This window comes from Nomascus leucogenys, chromosome 1a (assembly GCF_006542625.1).
Source record: "Nomascus leucogenys isolate Asia chromosome 1a, Asia_NLE_v1, whole genome shotgun sequence".
Lineage (NCBI taxonomy): Eukaryota > Metazoa > Chordata > Mammalia > Primates > Hylobatidae > Nomascus > Nomascus leucogenys.
In genome coordinates, this window is record NC_044381.1 from 73,643,517 (window position 1) to 73,659,158 (window position 15,642).

The following is a 15,642-nucleotide window of genomic DNA, read 5'->3' on the forward strand; positions in this document are numbered from 1 at the left end:
CAGGGTCTCACTGTTGTCCAGGCTAGAGTACAGTGGTATAATCATGGCTCACAGCAGCCTCAACCTCTCAGGCTCAGGCAATCTTCCCACCTTGGCCTCCGAAGTAGCTAGGATCACAGGCACACCACCACCATGCCTGGGTAATTTTTTTATTTTTATAGAGTCGGGGGTCTCCCTAAGTTGCCCAGGCTGATCTTGAACTTCTGGGCTCAAGCAGTCCTCCCACCTTGGCCTCCCAAAGTGTTGGGATTACAGGCATGAGCTACCATGCCTGGCCAGTGCTGAGATTATAAAATGGATAAGACCTGGCTTTCTGTCCTGTGTAGCTCATGGTCTAGCTGGAAAGATAATCATGTAAACAAACAGTTATGATAACTTGTAATAAGTGCTAAACATTAGAATTTGCAAAGTGTTGTGACGACTTGGTAGACAGAAGGATTCTTTGGCCAGGCCAACGAATGAATCCTTGGAGCTGGAAGGCCTCGGAGATGAAGCTGTTTGAGCTGTCTGGAGGGATGAGTAATGGTTTATTAGGCAGAAAGAGTACAGAGAATTGCCACAGAATGCCAAGAGCAACAGTGTTTCTAGAATGTAGGGTGTGGGAACATATAGAGATGAACCTGAAAGGGCATTTAACCCCTGGGCCAGGTCAAGTGTTGTAAAACTTGCTACTCAGTGTGGTTCCAGGACCAGCAGCATCTGTATCACCTAGGAGATTGTTAAAAATGCAAATTCTTGGCCCGGTGAGGTGGCTCATGCCTGTAATCCCAGCACTTTGGGAGGCCAAGGTGGGTGAATCACTTGAGGTCAGGAGTTCGAGACCAGCCTGGCTAACGTGGTGAAACCCCCATCTCTACTAAAAATACAAAAATTAGCTAGGTATGGTGGCACATGTCTGTAATCCAAGCCACTCAGGAGGCTGAGGCATGGAAATCACTTGAATCAAGGAGGTGAAGGTTGTAGTGAGCTGAGATCATGCCACTGTACTCCAGCCTGGGTGACAGAGCGAGACTCCATCTCAAAAAAATTACAAATTCTTGGGCTCCACCCCCGTGTCTACTGGATCAGATCTGTATTAGTGAAATCTCCAGATGATTTATATTCATATTGAGGTTTGAGAAACACTGCTGTAAAACCTTAAATGCCAGGCTAAGATGTTAAGCCTTTATTCTGTGGTCCATGTGTGTTATAGATCTGGTTTCTAGAAAGTAAATCTAATAGCAGCACCAACCAACAGATTGGAAAGTGGAAAGCAGAAAGCAGGAGGCTAGATAATAGACGCTTTCCACAATACTCTATGATAAAGTTTTTACTGGCCATCTTCCCCAGGTGAAACTGGCAACCAGTCCTGGTTTCATGGCTGAGCTCTGCTAATCCGAAGAGATGGGAATGGATAGTTAATGGGGGCTTAGAGCATCATCATATCAGCCATTAACTGGAGGAGAGGCAGTTTTTCCTTGATACTGCAATTTCTTGTCCCGTGCCTGGAATGTTTAAACTCGATATCATTTTGTATTTTATCACTGCTATTTTAGAAAAATAAAGAACAACAACAAGAAGAAGAAATTTTGCAACACACTTTCTTCCATCTCCATTAATATAAGAACTAGTTTGTTAGGCTAGGCACGATAGTTCACACCTGTAATCCCAGCACTTTGGGAGGCCGAGGTGGGAGGATTACTTGAGCTCAGGAGTTTGAGACCAGCCTGGGCAACATGGTGAAACCCTGTCTCTACAAAAAAATTTAAAAATTAGCCAGGTGTGGTGGTGCATGTCTGTAGTCCCAGCTACTCGAGAGGCTGAGGCAGGAGGATCATTTGAGCCCAGGAGGTTGAGGCTGCCATGGGTCATGTTCACAACACCGCACTCTAGCCTGGATGATACAGAGAAACCTTGTCTCAAAAAAAAAAAAAAAGAATTAATTTATTAGATGTTTGATGTAAATTTCAATGGCCTAATGAATTAGTAGCATTTAAAACTAGTAAGTATTAATAATAGTGACAATTCAAAATATATTAACTTTCATTTCTTAGCAGAATACCTGTTCTTCTAAAATGAAAGAGTATTTATTATCTTCAAGAAAATCTCCCTTCTTGACCAACATTGCATCCTAATGTATACCTGTGATTCTTTCTTTATTATTGGTGTAGCCAGCAGAGTGATGTCTTAGAAGTATCCATAACCCCACATTTTATAGCAGAAACATATCAGAAGGAGCCCTACAGCAGTTTAGCCAATGGACACACCTATCCACTCTTCCTACCTGACTACGGACAAGTGGGAGAATTAGAGCTTGGTTACTAAACCAAGTTCTAAATATACCATCACCACCACTCTCTGTCTCGCTCTTGTTCTGTCTCTCTCTCTGTCACACACACACATACACACACACACACACACACACACACATCTTTCTTCAGAAATTTCTCCATTGGTGTCATCTGTGAACAAGGCTAGCCCCATAGCAGATGCAGAAGAAATGAGGACATACATACTAAATTAGGAAAAGAGACAAAAATATAATTTCACTTTATTATTAAAGAAAATACAAACGTGTATAGAAAACCACCTTGTAACTTGATTTGAACATTAAGTCCATTGTTACATAACAATGTATTGGAAGTATGGAGGGAGCATGGCCTGTTGACAGGGTTCAAGAATGTCACTACAGATTGTACCACTTGAGAAAGATTTGGGAACAGACTGGGCACTCCCTCTCCGAAAGAGCTATGGAAGCTAGACAAAGCTTTCTAATGCTAGTAGCATGCCAGGTTTTCCAGGAGATATATTTTCACTTTTTTGTTTTCCTAGTAGGATTATTACTAGTAGGATCTACTAGGATTACTACTACATCATAGAAAAACAAAAACAAAATCAAACCCTGTACTATTTTTCCCAAAATCAAATAGTTTCTAAGTTTAACTAGCAGGTTAGAACTTTGGCATTTACCTGGCATATCACTTACTACTTATAATACCGTATTTTCTCCTAGTTTGATTTTTTTTTTTTTTTTTTTTTGAGATGGAGTCTTGTTCTGTTGCCTGGCTAGAGTGCAGTGGCATGATCTCAGCTCACTGCAACCTCCGCCTCCCAGGTTCAAGCGATTCTCCTGCCTCTGCCTCCCAAGTAGCTGAGATTACACCACCATACCTGGCTAATTTTTGAACTTTTAGTAGAGACAGAGTTTTACCACGTTGGCCAGGCTGGTCTCGAACTCCTGACCTCAGTCTCCCAAAGTGCTGGGATTTGGTGCCCAGCTTCTAGTTTGAACTTTTAGTAAAACTCACCACACAGATTAGTTTAAACATATTCAATATTTTACTAAGTCAGCTCACTTCCAGTGAACCAAGGGTCTAAAAATGACTACTGAGGTTTAAATTGGGACATAAGAATAGTACTTTTTCCAATTAACTTTCTAAGTAGAACAAAGCCATTAGCCACTCTGCTCCTGTCCTTACCTCCCTTGTCTTGGTGACCAGGGGAAATGCCGAACATCCTCTGGTCCTGACAAAGACAGAGTGGGAGAAAGGTGATGAGCTACGGATGGACTGGCAAGTCCATGCCAGCTGTAAAAAGGGAAATTTTAAAGCCACAGCAGTCTTTTTGAGAATCCACTGGTGCTAGGCACCACAAGAAGGAAACCTGCATTGGCAGGTTTTATTTTTTTAACTTGACCCTGACAATACCTGCTGGGTTACCTGCACTTTCTGCCAAAGACGTGTCAAATGAGGGAGGAAGTTTGCACACCTGGTGAATTAAACCTTACAATACCATTTGGAGAGATGAAAGAGAGAGAAAGGCAACTACAGAAAAGAACAGAGCCAAGAAATAGAAACTAGCAGGGAGGAGGAAGAGTAAAGAGACAAACAATTTGAAGGAATTCTTCTATGACATTTTCCAAGATCACATTACACCACAGGGACAGTAATAATTAAGTATTATAGTAGCCCCAGAGTGGGACAATTCACTACTCTGGGTTTGAGTTTTTGTACCTGGAACTCAAAAGCAAACTGCATCAGCCATTATGTCTGTCTCAGATTTTGATGACCTGTTTGGCTGGGCTGCTTCTCTATGGTGTTTCCACATGCATATAATTAAACATTTAAGTGGTCTCTTAATGGACTGTCTTTTCCAAAAGGGCCTTTGTTTAATTTACAATCAGCATGTCTGTAGAAAACACTAAGTAATTGCTTTTGCCCATTCCAGTGACATTTTGGCCATTCCTTTAACAGCCCTGTTTTTCTTTCTTTCTTTTTTTTTTTTAATCAGGAGTCATTTGAGGCAATTGGAGAGGGTGAAGGAGCGGGTAGTTTCAAAGACATTTAGCCAAAGCCAAGCTTGTTAGCAGCAACTGTCACACAACAGGGCCAGGACACATGACACCATATGGAGCTTCAGCAGCCACAGACCCCGAGACCCACATGTGTTCTCAGTGTGGAGCACTTCGTGTGCACCAACCTCCTTCCACACATCCGGGACACCCAGAGAGAAACAGAGACTTGAGTAAGGAGTAGCACACACTGTGCTTCCTTCCCTCCATTAGAATGCTGAATTCTGTTCAAATGTATCTTAAAAAATATGTGTTTTTATTCATTAGAGTGCTGACCAACATGAAGCTTCTGATATTATTTCCATTTCCATACACCTTTAAACCCACTGCTGTTTCCTTTGGACTCAGAAGTTTCTGGCTTCTGTAATCACCACCCATCATTATGTTCTCCCTTAACAAGAGATGTGAATTCCAGGGAAGCTGAAACCTTGTGTGTTCCATACATTGAATGCTGTGTGGTACAGAGAAGACCCTCAGATATTTGCTGAATGAATAGATACATCTTTATCATGGCCTAATTTTCCTAAATTCCAAAGAAAGTTTAAGTGGAAACTTAATTTTGAGTATGTCTGACACCTGAGAACCCTTTCCTGTAGCCATTCTAACATACATTTTAATGTCTCTAGGGCCAGAAAAACATGATTTTTTAACTCATATAATTGTGAGTAATGCAGTTAATGTCTGCTATTTGCAGAAATTTACAGAAGACACGAGAAGTTGGCATGTGTTTGGTTATTCTTTTCAATCTCCTGAGGAGGTCAAAGCTGAAGTATCTTCAAGGCAAATGCTGACTCTTAAGTAACTACATTTCGCATGTAACAAATGCAAATCCACATGAACCTACAGAAATCCCTTTGGCAATAACACCATTAGTGACACAGCTGTCAAGATAATTTTTAAAATAAGTGTTTAAGAAGTATACTGTTAGATAAAATGTAGATAGAAACTCACATCTAACAGGTCATTTAATAGTAAGCCCAAACCTCTGTTAATGCTGGACAGTTCCCCATGGCTTACTTCCAAGAGTTCTTCCTTCCCTAGTTTTGAATGTTCTAAACTGAAGTTTCTGTCACTTGGCCTTGAGGGACTCTTCTATAGCTTGTGAGAGGTCATCATTGAGAGATTTCTTGTTTTCATCTCTTTACTCCAAATTAGCCCCTTGGATGACCCTGGACAATTCTTCTGCCTGCCTGGTGGATGGTGCCTTTTCAGACACTCATAGGTGGTTATCAAGTCCTTGCTCCATTGCAAACATCACAAAAAAGATCTTGCCTCCTGCCTGTGCCCTGGGACACGTTTTGATTTTGCAATCTTAAACAAATTGCTTGTTTGCACAGACCTGTGTGCTGAAGAACTGCTGAAGCTAGCAACTAAAGAAAGCTTTGCTTTTGGCAAATGTGGTCCATTTTGCCTATTCAGAATTTCTTGAGATATTAGCCCCTCTAGCCACCTACTCATTTTCTCTGTAATTCCTTAGAGAGCTGAATTGCCATCTTCAGTAAATTCATTTGAACAAATTCATTACCCTGTTCTCCTTCTGCCGTCATCCATACTAGTTGATTTGCATAAAGTCTTTTTTATTCCCAATTATTTTCTTACTTCATTTATAAACCAAGAGCCCATTTACAAGTCTTCATTACTTTATTACTAAACTGCTTTACACCACTTTTCTTATTAAATGCCAATATTTAGGGAGGAAAGTATGAAATGTGTTAGCAGCTCTCTTTGAGCCACATTTAAAAGGAAATTAAGACCATGTTTCACAGTGTTTTTATAGATGAGAAGGGTAATAAACATTGCCCATAGGCTGAATTAACCTACATTATATGGTAATAAACATGCCAGTGTCATTCTCAATTAAAGAACAGGTTGTTGTTCAGAGTGCTTGAACTAGAGCTACTTGCAGTGATGGAGAAATATTTTAAATCTTAGATGGAGAGGACTAAAGTATGATCTAAAGACAGTGAGGTGGTTTGTTTGCTACAACTTGACCCACTTGTAAAATTTGTCTTTGTTCATACTTCCTTTTTTCCTAATATATTTGCAGATTTCTAAATTCTTATGGTTTCTTTGATTGTTCAACAAAAGATACAGAATAGATGTGACAAAGACAAATACAATACAAAATGAATTTAGCCATGCAGTTATGCTACATATGTAGCTTGATATATGGTATATAATACTATATCATCTCTCTTCTTGAATTCTTCCTACCATATCAGTGTTCCTGTCCTTTTAGTAAAATGAAAGAGTCAGCATTAGTTCATCAAGATTTCTGCTCTGACTCAGTGTAGCTGGCTAGAAACTGACTACAGTGAGAATGACAATAACAATGATAACTCTAGCAGGCAACATGAATTGAGCACTTACAACCTGCCAGACACTTAATCCTCACAACAATCTGGAAATTAGAAAGTGTTATTTTTCCTATGTTGTAGACAAAGAGCCTCAGGCCCAGAGGGCTTAAATAATCTTCATGTGGACACATCTACCATGTTGTAGAGAACCTTGGATTTAAAAACAGACAATCCAACACTAGAGGATGAATGCTTAAACACTGTCCGTAACTGCTCCCCTGGTGAAACTAGAGGCCAATATTTTAAATAATTTTTTTAAAGTACCAATTTACATCTTTTTTTTTTTTTTTTTTGAGACAGGGTCTTGCTGTGTCACCTAGGCTAGAGTGCAGTGGCACGATCTGGGCTCACTGCAGCCTTGACTGCCTGGGCTTAAGTGATCTTCCCACCTCAGCCTCCTGAGTATGTGGGACCACAGGCGTGCACCACCATGCCCAGCTAATTTTTAAAATTATTTGTAGAGACAAGGTCTTGTTACGTTGCTCAGACCAGTCTTGAACTCCTGGTCTCAAGCAATCCACCTACCTTGGCTTCTAAAAGTGCCAGGATTGCAGATGTAAGCCACTGGGCCCAGCCCTAATTTACATGTTTTAAAGCACCTGGAAATCTTATCTTCTTATTAAATATTGTTGTATGAGGGTTTCTATGATGTTGGGAGCCTAGAGATATAGACCAAAACAACATTCAATTTTTATATGAGGTTGGGATAAAATAAACCAAGGCTCAGGAAAAACTCCAGATATTCAGGAAAGATAAGCAGGATGAGCCCAGATTGCACTTCTATAAGGGAAGGTACAGACTTCTATTGGCACCATACCTAATAAGTTATCAATGAAACACACAGGTGTAAAAGTTCTAGACCTAAAATGAAAACCAGCCTCTGGAAAGTGGTAAATTTGCCAATTTGGACATATCTTGGAAAGGCTAAGTAAATCACCTTGTCCAGTGCTCTGCTTATTAGTTAAGATATATGCAAATCATTTCAGTATAGGGGATCAATCATATCACCATCATCACCATCATCATCATCATCATCATCATCATATCACCATCATCATCATCATGAAGATGTGGCAGCACTAGGCCAAAAGAACAGAGGCCTAGTCTCCTCTCCTTCTAGGCTCCGGGCTCTAGCCAGACCACCTCTCATGGAGCAGATACTAAGGAAAGACAGTTCTGAAATTGTAATCCCTTCCAAATACTCTAACCATGGTAGTTTACCTCTTATCTTACCAGGCAAATGCTGTGACTCTCTTTATGCCGAAGCTTATATCAGCAAGACACTGGAGCCAAAGCCAGTGTTAAGCAGGGACAATACTTCAATGTTTATTCCATGCCCTGTTTCCTCACAATCACTTAGACAATCATACAGCGTTACAAAATGCACCACGTTATCAGTCAATCAGTGACTTTTTATCATAAGGAGTGTTCCTTTACCAATTGTATACATGCACCCATACTGTGGCTACTCTGTTTTCCCGTTAGTAATTATAGCTTGTGTTTATTGAGTGTATTATTTTTGGGAGAAGATACCAAACAATGGGGTAGGGTTTGCAAATACCAGTTAATTAAAAAGGTAGGGCAGCAAACAAAGAATCTAGGAATGAAGTTATTGAACAACATAGTGGGATGTCGTTGTGACATCGTTTGCTGAAGGCTAAAATTCTATATATGACAACTTGGTCTTTGATCCTATCCAAAAGAATGTTTTGCCTATTTTTTTTTTTTTACTTCTAACATCAATAACCAACTTCCAACACATGAACCTTAAAAAATGTATTGTTAAAATCGCTGCAGTATTTTGACACCTCTTCAATTTATTTTTTATCTGTAAATCCTCTCTAGAGCAATCTAGCAAATCAAATCAAATCATTTAAGCTATGATATTGGGGTAGCAAGGGCAGAATAATTCCACCAGGCAGTAAAAGCACATTTCTATAACTTCAGGCTAGAGCTGAATACCCTGGGATGTGAGGCTAAAATTGTTCACTCTACATATTTGAAAAGTGCAAATAGTATCAGTTCCCCTGCAGGCCACTTAACCTGCTTTCCCTGCAGGCACCAAAACACAGGACAGTTTTTGTTCACTAGTACTCCCCTTTCCTTAATTCTCCACTGTTCTCCCCACTTTCCCCTTCCCCTTCTTGCCCTGAACTGATGCTAAATGAGCATATGGTGATCTGTACTGACCCTGCCGGTTGCAAAAATAAAGCTGTTTTCAAAACAACACAACCAATTCTAGATAGGACTTTGCATTTGTTTTAAGGTGTATTTTCCCTGTACTGTTTGGCAAAAACATCTACTTCCACGGGCTTTTTCTGGTCATAGTCACAGTGATCTCGTTCACAGTTTATTGGGCAGGGAACACACACAGTTACCTTTCTAACCCTTCTAATTTGTACTGGATTCTAAGCTCCCACATCTTGGCCCTCGGGCATTTTCCTTGATAAAGCCCTCCTACCTTATAGTCCAACGAAGACCAAAGACTTTGGATATGAAATTTTTAAAGTAACCAGTGAAGAAGAGGCTTCAATTGTATTGGCCCAACTGGCAATCTGTGGAAGGCCACATGAATTGCTTAGAGATAACACTCTTGCCTTTCACCTTGTGGTCACCAGTTTGAATCAAGCAGAGATTAACAGTGTCCAAGGGTTGTTATCATCTGATGATGGCTTGGGAGCTGATATGAAATAAATTGCTAGTATATTGCGTCTACTTGCCAGAGGTCACCCAGTTCAGACTATTTTGGGGACCAGATCCAAATCTTAGCTACAAAGTTTACTCTAAATGGAAGCCTCTGCACAAGGATCAAATGCTAAATAAATGCATAGATGATGCTACCTCTTGCACTAATGGAAGATATCCTCCCAGACAAGGGTGGAAGCCAGGGAGTGATGGGTGGGGGCAATGGGCAAAATTTGTGTATTCTGAACAACAGGCTTCTGAATATTTAATTAAAATTCTACCCTGTCTCTCTTAAAGGTGATTTTACCATTTGATCTTGATTTCCTCACCTGGACGGTACAGCCATGCTCTCCTTCTGACTCAGAGCTCTCACCTCTTTTACCTATTGTTTCATCCACCCTTTTTTTTTTTTTTTTTTTTGAAATGGAGTCTTGTTCTGTCACCAAGGCTGGAGAGCAGTCGTGTGATCTTGGCTCACTGCAACCTCCACTTCCTGCATTCAAGAGATTCTCCTACCTCAGCTTCCTGAGTAGCTGGGATTACAGGCACGCACCACTACACCTAGCTAATTTTTGTATTTTTAGTAGAGATGGGATTTCCCCATGTTGACCAGGCTGGTCTCAAACTCCTGGACTCAAATGCTGCCTGCCTTGACCTCCCGATGTGCTGGGATTACAGGTGTGAGCCACCATGCTGGGCCTTCATCCACCTTTGAGAGTCACCAAGCTTTAAAGAAAATGAAAATTTTTCAAAAGAAAAATTTGGGCACTTAGGCATAGTTGGTAAATTTATGTATGTACAGAGAAAGAGAGAGAGAGAGAGAGACAGAACCAATCAAATAAATTTTCTTTTTTTTTTTTTGAGACAGAGTCTCATTCACTACAACCAGGAGTCCGCCTCCTGGGTTCAAGCCATTCTCCTGCCTCAGCCTCCCGAGTAGCTGGGACTACAGGTGCGTGCCACCATGCCCAGCTAATCTTTTGTATTTTTAGTAGAGATGGGTATGTTGGCCAGGATGGTCTCAATCTCCTGACCTCATGATCCGCCCGCCTCAGCCTCCCAAAGTGCTGGGATTACAGGCATGAGCCACCGCACCCAGCCAATAAATTTTCTTAAGCTTTTAATTAGGGCCAGGTAACTGCTTTTGTTGTTATTTTGGCTAAAGAGGGTTTTTAGTCTGAATCATTAAAATACTTGTTTAAATTTTCTACATTGCATTTCATGTTGTTCAAAATCACTCTTGTTTAGTGCTTTTATTAATTTTAAATTTGTCATACATAAACAGCCTCTTTAAAAATAATTCAAATTAGGTCTCATTGAGTAAAATTTAGAAATAAAATTCTCTTTGGGAATTAATTTATTTAAATGAAATCAAAGTCTCAAAAAGTATAGGGTAGATTTACATTTTATGGGGCTGCCATCTTTCCCAGTTTTTGTTTTTTTGCCTTTGTTTTGTTTTTGAGACAAGGTCTCTGTTTCTCAAGCTGGAGTGCAGTGGCACCATCTTGGCTCACTGCAGCCTCCAACTCCTGGGCTCAAGCCATCCTCCAGCCTCAGCCTCTGAGTAGGTGGGACTACAGGTGCTGTGTCACCACACCAAGCCAGTTTTTTGTAGAGACCAGTTTTGCCATGTTGCTCAGGCTGGTCTCCAACTCCTGGGCTCAAGCAATCCTCCCGCCTCAGCCTCTCAAAGTGCTGGGATCACAGGTGTGAGCCCCCACACCTGACTTTTCCAGTTGTCACCAAGAACTACAAAGTTTCTATCTCCAAGTTCACCCAACATAAGTATCATAAAGACAATGGCTCTTAATTCTGGGTTGTTACCAGTCTCTTTGTGAATTTGATGAAAACTGTGGATCTTCTGCCTGGGAAGACTACACTGCAGAAATAGAGAAAACAATTTTTTTTCCATACAATTGAAAGAATTCACCCATCCTATAGAACCTATTCATGGACAACTATCTTCAAAAGATGCCTGAACCACAGGTTAAGAATCTCTGAAAAAATATCAACTCAAGGATCTTGTGTTAAAAATGTGTACATAATCCACATTCTTATCAATACATATGAAGGAAAAAAGGAGACAAAACAAGGTGCATACCCAAAATGGGCAGGAATCAAGGGTAGTGATTTAATCAGCTAAAATCATCGGTGAAAATGAAGATGGTGAATGCATGTTTCTCCCAAGTTTTCCACTTCTCCCCACCTTAAAATCAGAGGGCTGGAGTGAATGGACTGTTTTACGACTAAATGAAAGCTATGTTTTTGGTTAAAGGTAATTAACAAATAGACTGAGAGCTTGTTAGCTTTCTAAAGCTTCAAGTGGTCAAATTAGACTAGAATTAAAAATAGAACCAATTTAATCAGCAAGAAGAGCAGTTGAAAGATGCATTTCAATTAGACTTGCATCAATTTAAATGTAAAAATAATAACGTGATTCCTCTTTCCAAAATTGCCCTATTTCATCTTAGACTTATTTGTTACATACATTTTATATCTATATATGTTTCTTTTTTATTTTTGCCCATATATCTGCCTCTCAAATAAAAAAAATTCCCTAGCATTAAGCAATAGCAATAAGGTTGGTTGGAAATCTCGAACCAAATGTAACTCAAAGGTCATGAAACTAACTCGGATTAGTGGCCATGCAGGACTTGCGGGGGTGGGGTGGGGTGTGAGGTGAGCTTTATGTGTGCAACTGTAGTGTTCAAAAGCTCTAACTCAAAATTCATTTTAGGCCAATTCGTTAAACCAGCCGTCTAAACGGGCCCTGGCACTGGGTATCCGACCGCTCCACGTACCAGCTGGTGAGGCCTGGAGTTGGAACCGGAAGCCGTCTCCAGCCAGCCTCCTAGGCCCTGGGTGCCCGGGTGGGCACACTTCCGCGAGGGCCAGGGGACAGCGCCGGCCAAGTTTTGTGGGCAACGGCACACTCGGTTCCGGGAGGCAGGTACTCCAGGCTGGGAGCCTTGAGGCCAAGCCTGTCTCAATTCCCGCGTCAAGAGGAAGCCTGGGCTTCGGAGCCCACCCTGCCTGGGGCCGCGGTCCGGGAGCGCGGAGGGAAGAGCGCCCACGTCGCCTCCCGGTGTGGTTACAACCACACTCACCACACTCTGACCCCGCAAAGACCACAGAGGAGTGGGAAGAGGGCTGCCCTCGTACTCCCCAAGCCACCCCCGCCTCTAAGCGCGGCGGCACGGTGTCCTGGGGCTCGAGCCCTCGCATCCGCCGGGCCAGCGCTAACCACCGGCCGCCGCCCTGAAGGGGACCCGGCGGCCCCGCCACGTGCGGCCGCGAGTTTCAGGCCCGCTTCCAGGGGGCGGTGGCCGTCGGAGGCGCGGGTTGGGGGGTCGTGAGCCGGATGTTCCCCGCAGCTGGCCAGAAAGCTGCCCCTGAGCCTCTTGAGCAACTCCCTGCCTCCTCTGGTAGTCTCTCTGGACTCTCCAAATGACTTTTGCTGGGGGCACCGGGCGCGGGGAGGGCAGGCCCCCGGGGTGACGCAGGTGTGTACTTTAGAGCCAGAGAAGGCCTAGCTTTCAGGGACATTGGCTTAGTTTGTTGGGTGAGACGTGGGGGTGGAGAATGGGAGCACTGTCTCTTTGCCAAATTTTCCGGAGAAACCCCGGGACTAGCTCTGCCCCTGGTACCCCGGCCACTGCCAGCGGGTCCTTAGCGCTGTCGATTGCGCGCACCGGAGCCCGAAGTCTTCCCCACCGCGGGCAGGAGAGCCCCGCGAGCTCTCCCGGACGTGTCGGGTCCTAAAGGGGAGAGCTGAGCAGCCACTTCAGGGATTGCACTCCGAGGTGGCCCGAGGCAGGAAGGAGCGCTGGCCCCGCGAAGGAGGCCCCAACCTTAGGACAACCCGGGCGTCCCTGGCGAAGGTCTCGATCTGCCGGAGCCACTGCCTTTCAGGCATCGCTCCATTAAAGCCAGGGAGGAGAGGGGCATTGGCCAGCGACCCGCCCTCCTTAAGTCCGGAGGTCACCCCACGCCTACAGGCAGGTTTTTCTGTCTTCTCTGCGGAACACTATGTGGTTGTTACATCGATTAAATGAAGAACACAGAAGTCTCTGGCTCTGCCGGGCAGAACGCCTCTTAAGAATATTGCAGCTAAAAAGTGGGTTGTCTGTAAGCTGATAATCAGGTAGCTGTGGTCAGACACCCACTCCAGAACCTCTGCTACTCAGAGACCATGTTATCACACGCGACGTCCATTAGGCCCCAGTAATCCGCTATCAACGCATTTTAGAGCCATTTGAATGTTAAGGAGATTTTTGTTAATGGTCCATGATCCTAAAATGTGACTATTGGTTCTAGGAACAGATTTTAACAACTCAAGGCTGTGATGAGTGATTTTCTGGTTTCCGTGCAGCCTAAAGCCTCAGGAGATTTCATTTGGGAGATTGGGGGCAAGACCTAAGGGAGCGAGCCCTCACCCCACCAAGGACCTGTCTCTAAAGGGTACGTTCCAGCTTTTACCTGGTGAAACTGAGATAGAGGGGGAGCAGGCCTGTGGCTCCTGAAGGCAGCGTTTGAAGGTCCTTTAATGGGGAGTCCAGGCGGACAAAAAAAGCAGTCGACAATTGTATGGCTACTAGAAACTGGCATCTTATTTTTAAAGAAGCCCTCAGCTGGAAATGTCACCTAGTGATGTCAAGTAGACTAAGAAATTCTTAATCAAAAGGCCCCCTTTGCACACCTGCAGTAGGCAAACTAAGGCAGGAGCAGTAGAGGTAGCAGGTAGCAGAGGATTCTGATTCTTGAATACCTTTTTTCCTTGTGGTGCTGAAACAGAAGTCAATCCAAACTTTGCCCACTTACCATTATATTTTCAGTGGGATTCTTTTTTGTTTTCTTTGTTGTTGCTGTTGTTTTTTCTTTCAAAATACCGTGTTTCCACTAAGAATTAAAAGAAAAGGGGTGGGGAGATTAAGGAATAAAAGTGAGTCATAGACCTCATGCTGTTTGACTTTCCCTCTAGGAGAAAAACAAAATTTGAAGCGACCCTCCCCCTAGTGATAGCCTGGCTTCCCTGGCACCTGCAGTTATCTTTGACCAAATGGGTTGGACTTGGTAGGGATCCTTTATTTGAATTTGCTTACTGTTTGTTTGCAGTTGACAGCAGGTTGGTTTTTAAACATAAAACACACTACTTGCAAGAGAGGAAGTCTGGCTGTTTCTCTTTAGCATTGGGGGGCCTCCCTTGGTTGTGAGGACTGCTGCATAGTAGAAGGCCTTTCAAACGCACGTCTGCTCCCTCCTTTACAGCCACTTCAGTGTACAAAACTTCCTCTAGTTTCTCATTTGGTTCCGTTTCCTTCCATCTGCTGCCATCAGAAAAACTACCCTTTCCAAATAGTGCCTAGATTTTGTTTCCATCAGGTAAAAAACAAAAAAAACACCCCCCCCAACACATTATTATTGAAGGTCTCATGTTGCTATTAACAGGCAGTTTGAAAGACATGCTCCAAGCAATCCTATACAACGTGTCTCAATACACCGGAGCACTACGGTTTCACATGTAATGTTAATTCTGTCCGAGACAAATCCTATAATCTGTGCAGTTTCAGACCCTAATACCAAAAAACATGGGGATGGGTTTTGTTTGGGGTTTTGCTCTCCCCATTCCCCGGGAAAGTCCCAGGGGCTCCCAGTCTTTTCTGTCACACCAACCCGAGGGCGGAAATGGGGCGACTAGGGGAATCAGGTTTTATCAGAGCACCCTGCGCTGACAGGCTCGGGTGGTTTAGAAGAGAAAATCAGAGGTGCTCAGGGCACCTGGTCACAAATCTGGGCATGCAGATGCCTGATGGGGGCTTGGACCCTTTCGTGGCACGAAAAGGTTAGAGACTGCTGTTCATCTTAAAAGTCTCGAATGAAGGCAAAAACCCAGGCGGAAGTCATGGCTGACTCTGATCCTGCATCTTCGCCTTCTGGTTGTTTTCCACCGCGTCTGCTCCCATTTGTTTGGGATGCGCTGGTCTCCTGCCCGACTCTTTTGTGTTCCTCTTTTGCATTATTAAAAACACGTTTCTGTATGCAATAAACCATCACCTAGCACTGACACGCCTGGTTTTGGGTTACAGCTTTGTCCGGGTAACAACAGCGAGGTTCTCCCTGGGTGTGAGATGCGGGTTCGAACATGTGGTGTGCGTGCCAGGGCTGGCCGCTTCCGGTTAAGTGGACGCGGGGACTTGACTGCGGCCCCTGCCCTGCAGGTAACTGGAATGGGTTGCCTGGCAAGTTGGCCCTGCCCGGCACGCCGAAGGG